The sequence below is a fragment of the Zingiber officinale genome, chromosome 6A (genome assembly GCF_018446385.1).
Source record: "Zingiber officinale cultivar Zhangliang chromosome 6A, Zo_v1.1, whole genome shotgun sequence".
Classification (NCBI taxonomy): Eukaryota; Viridiplantae; Streptophyta; class Magnoliopsida; order Zingiberales; family Zingiberaceae; genus Zingiber; species Zingiber officinale.
In genome coordinates, this window is record NC_055997.1 from 110,614,349 (window position 1) to 110,632,316 (window position 17,968).

The 17,968-nt window shown below is 41.0% G+C and overlaps 1 long non-coding RNA gene across 3 annotated transcripts; it reads right to left on the minus strand.

The window, feature by feature from the left end:
• Positions 1-6,155: 6,155 nt before the first annotated feature.
• Positions 6,156-14,005, minus strand: LOC121997420. 3 transcript variants are annotated; one of them, XR_006116271.1, is made up of 4 exons: positions 13,625-14,005; positions 13,396-13,500; positions 7,239-7,389; positions 6,156-7,106 (listed from the first exon to the last, which is right to left on the minus strand). It is a non-coding gene; the product is annotated as an uncharacterized LOC121997420 (long non-coding RNA). The 3 variants fall into 3 exon arrangements; XR_006116269.1 differs by having other exon boundaries at positions 13,396-13,503; XR_006116270.1 differs by having other exon boundaries at positions 13,384-13,503.
• Positions 14,006-17,968: the final 3,963 nt, after the last annotated feature.

A 17,968-nucleotide genomic window follows, 5' to 3' on the forward strand; every position in this document is an offset into this window, starting at 1 on the left:
TGATTTGAAGCAAGCCCCAAAGCAGTGGTACGAAAAATTTGATAGAGCTATGCTATCGTTTGGCTTTGAAGTAAATGACTCTGATAAATGTGTGTATGCTAAAATGAAAGGTGATAATTGTATTATCCTATGTTTATATGTAGATGATATTCTACTATTTGGAACTAACATTTCTATTATTAATGAGACTAAGGCCCTCTTAAGTGGTAAGTTTGATATGAAGGAATAACAATTTCTCAGTCACTCTATGTTGAGAGAGTATTAGAGAAATATTGACTCGTTCAACTGATGGAATAACAATTTCTCAGTCACTCTATGTTGAGAGAGTATTAGAGAAATATGGTTATAGCCAAGTTAAATCTGTTGTCACATCATATGACCCTTCAAAAACTCTCCACAAGAATAATAGTGGTGTGACAGTGTCTCAATTAAGATACTCACAAATAATAGGTAGTCTAATGTATTTAGCTAATTGTTCTAGACCTGATATTTCTTTTGCTATAACGAAATTGAGCAGGTTTACCAGCTGTCCGGACAGAACGCATTGAGATGCATTAGACAGAGTACTCAGATACCTAAAAGGTACTATATCCTTGGGCTTGTGGTATGGGAGATTCCCTGCAGTCCTGGAGGGATATAGTGATGCTAGTTGGATAGCAGACACTGCTGAGTGTAAAGCCGTTACTAGTTATGTCTGTACACTTGGAGGCGGTGCAGTTGCTTGGAGGTCTGTTAAACAGACGATTATATCCCGTTCTACATCTGAGATAGAATTGTGTGCTTTACATACCACAGTAACTGAAGCTGATTGGCTTAAGGGTCTTCTTTCAGAAATTCCCTTGATGGTAAAGCCAATACCTTCTATTTCAGTACACTGTGATAATCAAACAACAATAGCTTAGATTAGAAGCTCCAAGTATAACCAGAAACAGAAGAGACATGTACGAATAAGATTGAAGTCTATTCGTGAGCTAGTGTCTCTTGGAGTGGTGTCATTGGACTTCGTAAGTTCAAAAGACAATATTGTTGATCCACTCACAAAAGGACTTGATTCTGAGAAAATCAAGAGATCCAGTAAGGGAATAGGACTGAGGCCTATCCTGGTTTCATCTATGATGGTAACCCAACCTATCTGATTGGAGATCCCAAGAAGTAGGTTCAATGTGGTATAAACAAGTTATAAGGGTGAACCGTAAGCATCAAATTGATTGAGATGTAATCTCATAGTCTCTTCCCTGGATAGATGCTTGACTGCTAGTAAGGATGAGCTTGGAGGCTCTTAATGAGTTCAAGGTCTTATTGACAGGATACTCGCAGTACATCCTTGGAGAACTCACCTATGTAAGTGTAACTGTGTGGCCGCAGTGTGGGGGGTCTAGGCAACTCCCCTTAGCACTTATGAAACAAGATTCGGTGGCATGGCCGTAATGCACCAACCCAGAAGGATTCAACCGTCGCCCGTGATGAGTTGTTACCATTTGACTTCACATATAAAAAGGTTTAAGTTCAAGACCTAGTTCACTTCAAACCTATGCGAATAAGATTGGTGTACTTAGGTGAAAATTCAAACCGGAAGGTATTTTCACTAAAAGCTCATTGCAACCTAGCCTCAGGACATATTTTTTTTTTTTTGTTTTTAACCGAAATGATTTGAATTTGTGGGAGATTGTTGAATTCTGTTTTAAATTCAAAGTTTTTTTTTGTAGTGTTTTTAGTCCCATATTGCTAAGTGGAGAAGCTTGGAAGGGCTTATATAGGAAGCCCTTCCATCCTTGCTTAGCAATGATAAGGGGACCTACACGCATGCGCGGGCCAAGCCCAAATCGAGTGGATTTGGGGGGTTCAAGCCGGAAATCCATAAACCGGGCGTCACATACGCGATTAACGCGCGCAGGGGGGTGCAAATCCCCAGCCCGTGGGCCTTGCGCTCACAGGCGGCCCGGTCTGTTTTTGCTGGTTTGGTTCAGTCTGAACCAAACCAGTTTGGTTTCCGGTTCGGTCTGAACCAAAACCAAACCAGAGTTTGGTTTTTCGGTTTTGTTCCGCGCGTGAGGAAGGGACGCGGACGTGACACTGAGACGCGTTTCCTCGCTAGCGAAGCACTGCTTCGTATCTTCTCAGAGTGAATAAAAGGGGACTTGCAACACCTCTATTCTTCACTCAAGCCTCGAGCTTTCTCCTCCTTCTCCCTTCTCTGTGCGATTCATTCTGCACGGTTTTCTGCTTTCTTGTCCTGAGGCTTGGTCTTCCGGCGATCTGAGGTTGGGTCCGAGTGTAGCGTCCGTTTTGGAGTGCACCTACGGACGAGACGAGCGGTTGTCGGATCTTGGGGGAATTTTGCCGGAGAACCTTTGCACCGTGAGGTGGCAATAAATTCTGTAAGGACAGTCGGCATGCCGACGCTTCAACCGGATAACTATATTCTAAACCCTACTCCTTTATTTATCTGTCTATTGCATGCTATATTTTGTGCGAATATAATACTGCTTATATTTATAAGTATATTAGAGTTGGGAAGGCTATTGCTAGTAAAGAGTACCCGCTCCTCGATGTCCAAATATTCCATTTCATCCAGCTCCAACTCTTCAATTGCAGCGACTGCATGCTGATTTGTAGCGATAGATGTTATATTTTTGTAGAAGGTTACACTATTACCTTCTATCCTTACGCCTCCTTGCATACTCCTGATAAAATTGCAGCCAAGGACCATCTTATTTCCTTCCCCCATAGTCATTTCAAAGGAATATGTGAAGGGAATTCTAAATTTGTTTTTACCAATTAACATTTGTCCTCCCTTTAGCTTCCAATTTGCTGATTGTTTTGAGTTAACCCCATTAATTAACACTGTATAGGAATTTTCTTCTAGGGCCTGTGCTGGTACACTTCTTTTATCAATACAGCAGGAGGTGGCACATGTGTCAAGTATTGCATTAACACTAAATGATGTAATATTTGGGATTTCGAATATTACCGTCATATTGTACAGTCTATTGACAGCTCTCTTCTGGTGGTATTGTCCTTCCGTAGCCTTTAATACAGAATGTTCTTCAAGAAAAACTATCTGTTCTTTCCCTTTCTCTGATAGGGGTAACTGTTGTAAGTCTTCAAGTAACTCATGGGTTAATTTTCTTCCTCTTCTGAATATCTCTTCATCAGCCTGTTTACTCCAGCTTGCAATCTCCTATTTTCTGTAAGAAGCTAATCAATGTAATCAAATAATTCAGGTACCAGATTCTTTTCATCGTAAGGCGTAGGTGGTGGGTGTGCAATGACTGCTTCTACTCCCCAATAGTAATCTGCTCACACTGAGCAAGCTGTTAGTGAGCATATTAAGCAATGAACTCTTGACCTTATGCTTATATTTCACCCACAGCCTCGACATTTGATTTTGGTAGTGTTGATTTCTTTATTTATTTCCCAATTGTGCTCACAGAGGTATTGTTCTTTTGGGATATCGATCTGCACCTGCCATCCTTGTGGTTCACCTATTAGTACAAATAGATTTTCTGGCATAATGCTTGTAGCTGCACTGCAGTGTTGCTCTGTATTATACTCTCCCTTTGAAATACTGCATATTGTTTCACTGTCACTTTCTTCTTGGTCCACAGAAACCACGTCATATTCTTCCGGGAGATCTAATTCTTTGAGTATTGTAATTCTTTCTTTATTCCCTATCTTATTTCTGCATTCTCTTGCAAAATGACCTTCCTCTCCACATATAAAACATTTGCATTTCTTGACTTTGGCTCTATCATTTTGATGCTTTTTCTTTATTACTCGTACATGAGACTTATGTGGTTTTCTTTTATAGCTTTGAGCCTTCCTTAAGCCATATCTTTTTCTGCTTTGGTAGTAGCCTGGCATGGGTATTTGGGAACAAAATTGTAGGTCTTTCAGACTTCGTTGTAATGATGCTTGCTTACTTGATAGGCATGGTGAATTCAGGGTAGTACACCAATGGTATTCCCCCTGAATTTTTCTTTGAATTTTCCTTCCAAGTAACTCCCGATAAGCGACGACATCTTTCTATAGAATTTGCTAGAGAGTTCTTCATTAAGAAACATTCTTCCTGTTCTAGCCGCAAGATCTTTATACTGGTTTATATAAGTTATAAGATCTTTTGTACTATGACATACCAGTCGTTCTAGGTCTAAATATGCTTGATTCTGGTCAGCTGTTGAGCCTAAGGTTGGATCCTCTAATGTAATCATTCTCCTTATCTGGGATAAAACATTTTGAGTTTCATCCGCTGAGTTGATCAATTTATCGTATTAATCTGGATACATCATTCTCCATTGGATAAATGTTTTCTTTTCAATTTCTCCCAATAGGTTTTCAATAAACTGAACTTTAGTCCGCTTATCCGACCATAACTTTGAGTCGACCACGTTTGTTGTTATAGACTCCCACCTAGATATAACATCATTATAAAGCCCAATGTTATCAAGGAGTACAAGTAAAGCACCAGTTTGTTGTTGGGCCGAAGGGAGAGTCCATGGTTCATTGTACTCTCTTTTTATCTTCCCAATCTTTGCTCCAATGAATCTCAGATTTTGATAGGGATTTTGAGTAAATGGTTGCTCTGTTGCTGGTGCATACTGTGGTGGTCCCATCATTGTATCTTCTGGTGGATTATATTTGGAAATTACAGATGAGGAGGCGAAGATGCCTTCACTCTGCTTCTGAATGGGGTAATCCAGTTCTAACTCTTCTTCCAAGTCCATATGAGCTATCATTTGCTGCTCATTAAAAGTATCAAATTTAGCCGAATAAAATGAAGAGTTGGAGGAGTCATACCCATCACCTTCCGCATAGAATGGGTTAATCCATTCGGCTGGCTCATTAGTGGTCAAGACATGCAATTGTTGTTGGCTTGTTGAAGGAGCACTATTTAGAGACACCAGTTTATTCATCAGATTTTCCCATTCTGGGGTGCCTATTTGAACGTGAGAAGTGTCAATTGGATTGGCCACTGTGTTCTTAGGGTTCATATGCTGCTCTGTAGTAGAACCAAAACCTCCAGTCCCTCGTATAGTTTTTGGTAATTCTACTAGTTGCACAACTTCAGGGGTTGCTATCTTTTCCAGAATTACTTGTGCTATTGCTTCCCCTTGGTTCAGAACTCTGTTACCATAAATCATATTGAAAACAAGAATTTTTACTTCACCTCGGAAATCATTATCGATAACTCCGGCTCCAATTTGGATGCCCTTTTGCCATGCAACTCCTGAGTCCGGGGCAATTCTTCCATAATACCCTTCTAGTATTGCGATTGCTAGTCCTGTGGAGATTAGTTCTCGTTCTCCTGCTTCAATAATATATGTATGAATTGGTGATATATCATACCTTGCGGCTCCTGCAATTTTTCGTTCCGGGAGTATGGCATTCGGGTCAAGCTTCATAACATAAAGTGCTTCCATGAATTCTTCTGTCATCATTGCTAATATTTCGTTATCTGGAGAGGTGATTTCCATACCATTTTGATTTACTCTTATAGTTTGCCCTCCGTGGTATTTTCTGATATAGGGGTGTAACCCTGAAATTCCATGGAGATACTTCCATCAAGTAGTGGCCTGCTTAATACTCTTGTTGGCGCCATCGGGCTTCTTCTTGTTGATGGTCGAAGATCCATCGTTGTTGCTGTAGCTCTTTAGTAGTGAATCTTGTTCCCGGTAAGGCTATTATGCCTCTGCTGCTTAAATAATCTGTAACATTTTGGACATTATAAACAAAATTTGTAAAGCTAGTATTTGTTAGTCTCCCAATCATCATTCGCGTAATTAATAGATTGCTAGAACCTCCTAGCCATTCAGTATATCCATGGGTTTGGATAGAAATTTCCACATGATTTGAGAAATCTTGTATGTTCATCATTAAGTCTGGTATAACATATATCATATCATCATATGGATGCCGCGGGTAAGTTTCATTTCCATAATAGCAATAATTGATCTATCCCCTCGCCACTTGGTGTCCCTAAGGACAATTAATACCATGACTCCTGTATTTCGTCTATGCAAAGCATCTTAGTTTCAATAATATCATGCTCAACCATAACTTGGTCATGAATGGCAATCCCAATATAACATAAACTATCTCAATCATCACCTGTACAACTTTTCAACATTTGGAGCAAATCTTAATATTTGCAAAAATAAATAAATAAGTCATTTTAGTGACTCTTTCAACTCCATCAGCGTTCAAATTTATTGAAAACATCAGTTCAAATGAACACGCTATCTGATCTCAATTTGACCAAGACAAACTTTTAATATATATTTATTAATCTAAATTTCACAGTTAAGGATCTATAAATACTCAACTCCTCCAACCCAACCTCATTTCATCAACCACCTCTCAAGCTTCTTCTGCCAAGTGATAGAGAGACTAGAGAGATGGATGGCCCCATCATCTTCCTCGCCCTAGTTGCTTTAGCTTCCACTGCTGCCATGGCTTCTGATCCTAGCCAGCTCCAAGATTTCTGCGTCGCCGATAAGAATTCTGCAGGTGACTATAAATTCTGCTCATTGAATTCTTACTTTTGTCTAACCATCTTGTTGTCACGTTCGCTTACGCTTCTTTTCATGCATATTTTGCAGTCTTTGTTAATGGCTTCGCTTGCAAGGACCCAAACACGGTCACCGCCGATAATTTCTTCTTCTCTGGTCTTGATAAGCCTGGCAACACCTAAAATGCAGGTGGATCTAGTGTGACCCCTGTCGCTGTGGATCAGATCCCCGGGTTGAACACATTGGGCATCTCCTTGGCTCGACTTGACTTTGCTCCATATGGCCTTATCCCGCTCCACACCCACCCGCGTGCCACCGAACTCTTCACGGTCTTGGAAGGCAGCATCCTTGTCGGTTTCATCATGTCTAACCCTGGGAACAAGCAATTCACCAAGGTTCTTAACAAGGGCGATGTTTTTGTGTTTCCTCAAGAGCTCATTCACTACCAATACAACATCGGTGCTACCAGTGCATTTGCCATCTCCGGGCTTAGCAGCCAGAACCCTGGAGTCATCTTGGTTCCAAATGCGGTCTTCGGATCAACGCCGCCGATCTCTGACGAGGTGCTTGCCAAGGCTTTCCAAGTGAGCAAGCAGACTGTTGACATGATACAAGCCAAGTTCTAAATCAGATTAAATTAGCCATAGTTGTTGTCAATTCCTGTGTTTGCATGCATTTGACTATTTGTTTGCTAGGGAAGCATAACTTCTTGTATTGGTTTGAATTTACCTGTTGATTTCATTTGAAGTAGCCTCTATTTGTCTCACACAATAAAGGAACAAATTGTTCTCATGTGGTTGTTTATTCCCGAACTAAGTTGAAGGAGATAAACAAGTCTCGACAGCAAAAATGTGAACCATTCTTCCCAGGAAATATAGTGCTGCCAGAAGATCAAATAAACATAACTTAAGAACCTTGTTCTGAAAACATACTCAGAAACTAACCAAACTTCCATAAAGAATTCAACAGAAACCAAAAAAAAAAACTCCAATAAAAAATCAATTTCCAAATGCACGTTAGCACATCAATATTGTGATTAGAACAATACGAAATAATTCAACTGTGATATACTTGCAGATAAGCAAACAAAAAGTCACAGAACAGCTAAACAAAAATGACAAATGGAAAACAATTATTCAAAAAAGAAATGAGTACATAAGCAATTACCACTTAATAATGCATTATTACATGCTGAATTAATATATTGTGGAAACAAATTTCGACTAACATATTGTGGAACAAGAGTTAGAGTATCATTCCATGAAGAGGTTTCGGACCCTAGTTGCAAACTTGTAGATGCATCAAATCTCGTGACACTTGTAGAGCATAGGAAAAACAGTCAAGCTGCACCATAAATTAGGATTGACACCATTAATCATGATGATAATGGCAAGTGAAGGTTTCACCATAAATAATAGTGAAGGTTTCATCTTTCCCGACTCGTTCAACTAGGATGATTAATCATAGCTCAAGTGTGGATGACCAAATATGCAAAAAAAAAAAAAAAAAATCAATGGTTGCCTAAAGAATGGAGAGCAGAGAAATTATTTAACAATAATAACAACAACAACCAAGTATTATCTCATTCGGTGGGGTTAGTTATATGAATCCTTTTACGCTATTGAGCTCTATCTCCTAATATATCATCATCTATACTTAAATAAATTTTATCTTATTTTATCATTGCTAACCAAGTCTTTTTTGGTCTTCCTCTGCCTCATTTGATATATGTATTTGTCATAATTTTATATCGCCTAATTAGAGCATTTATTGATCGTCTAAGTACATGCCCGTACCATCTTAAACGTGTCTCTCGGAGTTTTCCCTTAATAGATGCAACTCTGACTCTCTCTAATGTTCTCATTTCTTATTCTGTCCATTTTCGTATGTCCACGTATCCACCTTAACATCCTCATCTCTGCAACTCTCATCTTTACTCATGTGCTCGAATCATAACCCAATATTCAGCTCTATATAACATAGCAGGTCTAACTGCAGTTCTGTAGAATTTTCGTTTAAGTTGTAGAAATACTTTTACGGTCACATAAAACACCCGATGCTCTCCTCCATTTCAACCATCTTGCTTGTATTATATGTAATACATTTCTTTCAATCCCTCCATCATTTTGCAAAAATAATCCTAAATATCTAAAGCTCTCAATTTCGGATAACTCGTCATTTCCTATCTTAACAATTGTTTCATTATGTTTAATATTACTAAACTTAAATTCTATATATTCTGTCTTTATTCTACTAAGCATAAAACCTTTCTCTTCTAGTATTTCCCGCCTAGATTATAGTTTAGCATTTACTCCTTCATGTGTTTCATCTACCAAAACAATACCGTTTGCAAACAACATGCACCACGGTACTGTGTCTTGAATGTGTGGAGTGAGTTTGTCTATAATTAGTGTAAAAAGATAGAGAGTTAGAGCTGATCCTTGATGTAACTCTATCTTTATTGGAAATGCTTCAGTTCTGCGCCTGAAGTTTTTACTCTAATCGGTACATCCTCGTACATATCCTTAATTCGTTCAATATATGTTACGCTAATACCTCTCTTTTCTAGAATTCTCCATATAATTTCTTTTGGGACTTTACCATAAGCTTTTTTCTAAGTCAATGATAGATTTGTTTTTGCTTTAGATATTTTTCAATTAATTGTCTAAGAAGATGTATAGCTTCTATTGTCAACCTTCCAGGCATAAATCTAAATTGATTTTCGGTCACTGTCTCCTTAATCTTTTTTCTATTACTTTTCCCAAAATTTCATGATATGACTTATTAGTTTAATACCCCTATAGTTTGCACAATTTTGTACGTCTCCCTTTTTCTTATATAAGGGAACTAGAGTACTTATCCTCTATTGATCATACATTTTTTTCGTTTTAATATCATGTTAAATAATTTTGTAAGTTATTCAATACCTTGTTTCCTTAGGCACTTCCGTACCTCTATCGGAATATCATTTGGTCCAACCACTTTTCCATTGTGCATCTTGTTCTACTTTTGAAGTTTGAATTCTACAATAAAAATTTAAATTTCTATACTCACTTGACCTATTTAAATTACCTAAGTTAAGTTGGTTATCTGAACCTTCATTAAAAAATCGATGAAAATACCTCTTCCACTGCTCTTTTAGTTCTCCATCATTTACTAATATCCTATTACAATCATCTTTAATAAATTTTATTTGGATAAGATCTCTTGTCTTCCTTTCTCTCACTTTAGCTATTCTATAAATGTCTCTTTCCCCCTTTTTTAATCCAATTTTTGATATAATCGTTCAAAAGTTTCATTCTTTGCTTCATTCACTACTCTCTTAGCTTCTTTCTTGACTATTATATATTTTTTTAAGTTTTCCTCGTCCTTACAATAAGTTATTCATTTTTTCCTTCACTATCTCTTGTACTTTCTCATTCTACCACCAAGATTCCTTAATGGTGCATGTCCCTTTGACTCACCGAGTACATTCTTAGCTACTATTTTCAACTTTGATACCATCTTATCCCATGCCGTATTAGAATCACCGTATATTTCACCTAATGCTTATACTCCTACCTTCTTCTTAAATATATGTTGCTTCCTATGCTTTAAGTTCTACCACTAAATTCTAGGAATCGTATATATTTTCTTTCTATTGATACTATATTTGAGACGTATATCCAATACTACTAACCTATGTTGGGTAGTTAAGCTTTCTCCAAAGATGATTATCTTTACAAATCTTTCTATTTTTTTCTTCCTAACTATAAGAAAGTCAATTTGTAATTTATTATTTCCACTTTTGAACGTGACTAAGTTTTCTTCTCTTTTCTTAAAAAACGTATTAGCTAATATAAGATCATATGTTATCACAAAATCTAATATAGTTTTCCCTTCCTCATTTCTCGTTCCAAACCCATAACCCCTATGTACCCTTTCATATTTCTCATTTTTCACTCCAACATGCCATTTATATCACCTCCTATTAAAATCATTTTATTTGGCGAAATATTTTATAATATTTCATCTAAGTTGTCTCAAATCCTTGATTTGACAGCTTCATCTAATTCTACTTGCGGTGCATATATGCTAATTATGTTCATAGTTTCTTTCGTCACTATTATCTTAAGGACTATAATTCTATCTCTTTTTCTAACTACTCCTACAATTTTATCCTTTACAAACTATCTACAATAATACTTACTCCATTTCTTGCTTACTCTTTTTTGTGTACCATAATTTAAAACCTGAGTTCTTTATCAGTTTTGCCTTCTCACCTACCCATTTTGTCTCTTGTACACACAAAATACTAATTCTTCTTTTAATCATCATATCTACTATCTCTATTAATTTACCAGTGAGGATTCCTATGGTCCATATTCCAAATCTTAGATTATTAGCTTCCTATCATATTTGTTCTTATCCAACATATGGTGTGAGAACTCTTGCCTATTTAACACTACATCCAAGTTCTCATGAAGATGTAATGGTCCTTGCCGATACATTACAGTCGAACCTTGCAACGTGAACTCTTACATATTTAGCACTACATTCGAGTTCTGGAAATGTAGCGGTCCTTGCCGAGACATTACAGTCGGATCTTGCAACGCGTTCTTTCCAAAGAATAACCTAACATTAGCACACTAGTTTAATGGATCCGTTCATTGAATATTTGCCATAGTTTTAACGCTGGCTAGCAACGTAACGCAATCCCCCTCCTTTATCCGGACTTGGGATCGACCATGAATGATTCGTTATGGGCGGAGTTGAGAAATTATTTAACACGATAGGGAAATTGTTAGTAGAAAACTCCATAACAAACATGCCAACCGACAATCTGGTGTGGCAGATTATAGTGGATATTGCTTTGGTCTTAAAATGTACATAGGCCTGTTCAACTAGTCAGTTAACTAGTTGACCGGTTTATCAGTTCAGGTTAATTCTGATTTTCCATGTTTTATGTAAAACTGGTTAACTGACCGGTATTCTTACCGGTTCTACCGGTTCCGGTTGCACCGGTTCCAACCAAGAACCAGTAACATAACAGGGGCTTGGTTAAGTGGACTTAGTAGAGTGGGTTATTGGGTTTTTTTATAAACAAATTAACTAAAGGCCCAACTAAAAAATCTCCAAAGAAAACCGGTCAGTTCCCGGTTTTACCGGTTAAACCGGAAAAAAATCCTAAACTGGGAACCGATCGGTAAACCAGTTAACCGGTAAACTGGTAAGCTACGGGTTCCGGTCCGATTTTCAGTTTCTTGATTTTTTTGCACAGCCCTAAATGTACAATTAAATCATCATCAATATCATCATGCTATGTTTGTTCTAAGGATTTCTGGTTAGCTAAAATGTGAAACTAAATGTCATTAAAAATAAATACCCCACTGGCAAGCAATCAGAGTCTGTTAGAAACTCACTCCAATTAGCTGATAGCGATATTGCATTATGTTGAAGTAGAATGCTTCATGCTCATTACATTCGTAAAAACAAGTGTCGTGCTCAAATATATCTATATAGCATGCCCCCCTCCAAAATGACTAGTAGTCAGGATGGAATGAGCTTCACCCAAATTTAACAGATTGCTTATGTAATCTTATTTAATCATAAGAACTCCCTTCAAGTTTTTCCTAGCAAATTTATAAAATCTTATCCAAACGTTTATCAAATCTCAATTGAATGCAATAACAAAAAACACTATAAAACAAAGTACAAAAACAATTCAATTTATCTTAAATCAGTGTATGCCTGATTCCCAAAGTTAAATAGAGCTTAATCTCTTGAAGAAAACTATATAGATAAAAATAAAATCACAGGTTACAAAGAATTCACATGTCACATTTTGACAAATTGCACGCAGTTATCAGTTAACTGTTAAATTTGTTGTCTTAAATCCTAATATACTTGGATAGATAGTTGGCTAACGGTCATTCCAACAATGGTTGCTGATGCGGTGGTAAAAGGGGCATACCAAAGACGAGTCAAAGGTAGGAAATGTGGCTGACGTGGAGGTCAAAATCAAAACAGTCAAAGGTAGAAAATCGACAGGCCATCGAAGTTGGCCGAGAGAGTAGCAACGGGCTGAGCGGCCCAGAGGCCCATCCGAGAGGATCGTTCATCCGGGCAAGACGACTACACAGAGGATATCAGATGCTCACAACAAACCAAACGAATGCTAGCCCAACCGGATCGCTTGTTTGGCCGAGCAAGGGACGACCTACTGAGCCGCACGACCGTGGAGGCTAGTCCGACTGGACCACTTGCTTGGCCGGGCAATGGACGACCTACTGAATGAAGTGACCGTGGAGAACAGATTTGAGCGACCAGGGGGAGTCCTGGCTGAGCGGCTCCCCGCAAGGCTAAACAGTGGGACCCCTTGCTCAGCTCATCATATCCTTCTGAGAGTAAGGAAAACAATTGGGAAAACGTGCACGTCTCTTACCGGAGCACTATATAAAAGGGGTCCATGCACCGGAGGAGGTACGCGTGATCATCGTTTACATATCTTTTGCTCCAGTGTTCTACTGTTTTTCTAATGTTTCGGTGACTAACTTAAGCGTCGGAGGGCCAACGTCGGGGACCCCTTCCTTGGCCCGGCACTGACGTCTTTTGTCTTGTAAAACGATGAAGATAGCTAGCTGGGGATGTGGCTCTGCTCTTGACCGCGGCAAAGTCTTCACATAGTCAACAGTAGAGCCACATCCCCAGCTAGCTATCTTCACCGTTTTCAGACAGGATCAGTTGCCAAACTTGGATTCGTTGAAGGTCAGCATTCAGCACTCGTCATCCAAAATACTCTTATTGTCTAAAAAGTATACATGGGGTCCTGGTGCGAGTATTTCGTATGAGGCAAATCAAAGGGGTTAGGAGGTAGAAGCCAAAATAGACACACCTGCGGGCATACCTGTCGTAATTGCTTCCCAGGGCTTACAGCCACGGCCATCAGTCCCAATTTCCTCCGGCTTCGATGCCAAATAACTGATCCGCATGGCTACCTTGTAGCCTACAACTGCTGCATCGAGTAGGAAATAAAATCAGCTAAAACTCCGTGATAAGGCAAACGAAAACGAACAGACGGCCGCATCTAAAACAAACAACAAAATCATTTTTTTAAAAATTTTTTAACTGAATACCGGCCTGTGCAGCCATGAGTACGGGGATAGCAAGATGGAAGAAGATTCGGGAAGGTTTCCGACAAAAGAAGAGATTTTTGTCTTCGGGAGGACATCTGATTGATGCGCGGCGACGGGGAAGGCGGTCCAGGAGGAACGGTGGCGGTGAGTAGACCGAGCTTCGAGCAGAGAGGTCTTGACGAAGACGCCGCCCACGAAGAGGGCGCGTTTAGAGCGACGAGGGACTGAGAGCATCACCGAAGCAGTAACAACGCGGATCCCTCAAATTTCGTGGGCGGAGAGAGAAGAAGGAAGGAACAGGCCGGCAAAGAGAGCGGATGGAGGCCGTCTAATCTAACTAGGGTTCTCCCTCAGCTTAGCTTGTGGTGTGCGGATACCGGTAGACTCGTGGATCTATTTCCAATTTCCCATTTTCTATTTTAAGGTTTTCGCAATAAAACCCTTTTTCAATGCAAAATTCAACGTGGGCACAAGTAGCATTCAACGTTAAAAATATGAAAACTCTGAAGCGCAAAGTAAAAATTTATAATGAAACAGAACAGTTATTTTAAACAGCCACGTGGACCTACCCAAGTAGCATTCACCACTCTAACAGAACAGTAGCTTTAAGCAGCAAAGTATCGATCACACGATATATATATATATATATATAATCATGATCTAGTATCCGGCGAAGGAGGCCAGCAGCACTGCGACACGTATAGCCGCCCTTCTGGCGAACGGAAATGGAGTGAAGGACGCGAACGTAACAGCATGGCACAACCGGCAAAGAGCAGCAGCAAGAAAAGGAGTCGGAACAGAGGAATGTCGTGAGCCGGGCGAAGGAGGGCCGTGGAGGAGAGCAGGATGGTAGCCCACCCCGCTGCCCTCAGGAATTCCGCCTCCAGGTCTCGGTGGTCGACGGCCCCTTCTCCTCCTCCTACAGACATTGCCATATCTTGAATTTCTGCTGCGGAACAATACAATTGGGTAGGCAAAGAAAGCGGACCCTCGACTCTCTTTATATAGCGACTTAAGGTCCGGTTCAGTGATACAATTGGGATAAGTAGTACGTAGTCGAGTCGTCATCCCGGCGATCCCAGAGGAACCTTCGTCGCAGTTGCACCTGCTCAAAGCCTCAAACAGATTCTCTTGCATTAATTATTCCGTGTTATTATTTTTATTTTCGTTTCAATTGCAAAATATCCTATGTAATTATTATTTATCTTTTCCATTTTTTGCAATTGCATTTTTTTATTATATTAATAAAAAATATATTTAGAAATTCATAATATATAAATAAATTAATTTTTAAATATGATCATATATTATAATCACATTAATGTTTAGTTACATTATACAATTCATCTCAATTTAATTTATCGAAAATAAATTTTTAATAAATATTAGTTTGTCTTAACTCGAGAATATAAAATAAATAAATAAATTAATTAATTGGTCGAATTGATTATTAAAATAAATGAGCGTGAGATAAAATATATATTAAACGATGCATATCGAGAAAAATAGCATGTAGTTATTATAATACAATGTCAATGTCAAAATCAATGTCAAAATGCATATATTACTTGATACGAAGGATAATTAATGAGCGCCATATGAAAAAGAGAAATTGATGATCTTTGCTAAGATAGTGATTCCAACAAAGGAAAACTTAAGTCGATCCTCGCTCCTTAGATGTGCCCTGACTTCTTAGGTGTACCCTCGCTTCTCGTGACATCCTCGGCTCCTTGGATGTGCCTCGACTTTTTGGATGCATCCCGACTTCTCGAGTGTATCCTCAACTCCTTGAACGTGCCCCGACTTCTTAGGTGCAACCTGGCTTCTCGAATGCACCCCGGCTCTTTGAGGAGCACCCTGACTCATTGGTCGCGCCCCGACTTCAAGGGTGCACCCTGATTTCTTGAGTGCACCTCGGCTCCTTAAGCACATCCCGATTCATTGGGTCCATCTCAATTCCTTGGTCTTCCGTCATCTTTGTTGGTGCAATTGATCCAAGTTTGATCAGTACGATCATAGTTTTGATGTGTGTATCAAAAAATTTAAGTTAGATTTTCATATGTGTTTGATATGTGTTTGAGTCCTGCAGGACTTGGTGAAACGCATGAGGAACTTGGTACGGCCAAAATTGGAAAGCTCATCCAAGGACTCAGATCCTTGAGTCGGTGAAGGATGGTGTGTGATCCGGTGGTAAGGGCCTGGGGCTCACAGAGGAAGGGGTCAATGACACGAGATAGTCAAAGGTCCGCCCGAGCTGGGAGGAAGTCAAAGGTTCAGCCGAGCAGGGAGGAATCTCTCGCCCGACCGGCCTGGGTAGACCCCGAACCGGGTCGAAGACAGCTTAACCTGGGGTCGAGTTTCCGACGCTCACAAGTTCCTTTATAGGGGAACCGCTATGCCGAGTAGCTGGGCTGCTGGTCCGAACGGCAGAATAACTAGCCGGTGCCCCATCCGAGTATATGACCGATCGGCCGATCGGCCGGCTCACCCGGTCCAAGGTGAGACGTCTGCTGCCGACAAGCAGCATGGTCGGCGGTCGGGTCGTACCAAAGATCGTACGGAGGGAGTTTCCGCTGACATGACAGAGATATGTTTGGACCATTGTGGTATGGTGTCAGACATGTTTTTCTGACACAGTCATCCCAAGGTATGCTTTGAGGGGCGTGCACACCTCGAGAAGTGTGCACGCGCCTCTCCGGGGTCCTATATAAAGACCCCCAGACTTCGACGGAGGTATGATTTTCTATCATCGTCTACTGTAGCCACAGTGTTTATTCCGCCTCTGTTCCTTCTTGCCATCGCCTGACTTGAGCGTCGGAGGGTCGTCGCCGGGAACCCCTTCCCGACCCGACTTTGTTGCAGGTTCGTCGGAGGCTTACGTCGCTATGAAGATCACCGGGGAGCAGCAGAGAGCGCCACGTCCCCAGTTCCATCGACTCAGTGCACGGACAAGATCAAATTGACGTAGTCTATGGGAACGCACCTGAATCCGAGCCGAGAAGATGGAAGAAGCTGGACGCTAACTCATGGTAACGCTCTCTCCCGAGGAGCTCGAAGCACTCATCCAAGTGCGAGCCGCAAAGATGGTGGAGCAACAACAGAAGGCCCAAGCAGAAAGGATGGCGCAACAGGCCGCCTCGGTCTCTGGAGGCCGAGCGGCCATGGAGGACCGGTCGGAACAATATTCTATGTGGGCCCAGAACAAAGGGCAGACCGGCACACCAGGAGACGTGCCGACCGCCCCCATTCCATTCCATCGGGCACTGTTCCAGACTCCGTCGGAGTTGGCCCTAGCCAACCAGGGATCGTCCGATGAAGCGCCCGTGCTGGACGCTAGAAAGGGGAAAGCACCGCGTACAGAGTCATCCCCCGAGCGGGTCAATCGCCAGTTCTCTGAGGCGATCTTACAAAACCCGCTCCCGAAGCATTACGCTCCAATATCGATCGGGGAGTATAATGGCGTAACTGATCCGGACGACCATCTCGGTAAGTTTGATAACGCTTCATCAATACACCGATGGAATTAAATGCAGAGTCTTCCTCACTACATTATCCGGCTCGGCTCAACGCTGGTTCCAGAGGTTGCCAGACGGGTCAATTAAGAGCTTCAGAGATTTTCGAACGACATTCCTCCATCACTTTGCCAGCAGTCGACGCTATCAGAAGACTAGCATTAGTCTCTTTTCCATGAAGCAAGGCCCGAAAGAAACTCTCTGAGCCTACATCCAGCGCTTCAACCAAGCAGCTATGGGCATCCCCACGGTCTCGTCTGAGACAATGATGCATGCTTTTACACAAGGTTTAGTCGATGGGGACTTCTTCCACTCGCTCATCAGGAAGCCGCCTCGCGACTACGACCACATGCTGAAGAAAGCGAGTGAGTACATTAACGTGGAGGAAGCACAAGCGGCCCGAAAAAAGGAAGCGTCGGGTGAACCCCCATCCTAAACTAGACGGAGAACACATATTAACCAGCAACCGCCAAAAGGGCCGCGTGCCGAGGGGATGAGGCCACCTCAAGATTTCAGATCAGTCGTCGTTCAGCACATTGCGGCCGATTGGCCTCGGCAAAAGAGCAAGGTATGGACGCTCATGTTTTGCAAAATCCATCAATCAGCCACCCATAATACTCGAAACTACCGAAGTCTCCCCCCGGTCAGCCAGCCTGAGCCAAGGATCTATCGTCGCCGGTCGCCTTCACCGGATAGGCGAGCTCATCATCAGCACGACGAGTGGCGAATAATTAGGCGTTCACCCGAGCGGCACCACCATCAGCAGCAACATCATTAGCCAAGGGCCAACCTTCGAGTCTCCTGCGAACAAGCCAGACCATCCACTCGGGAA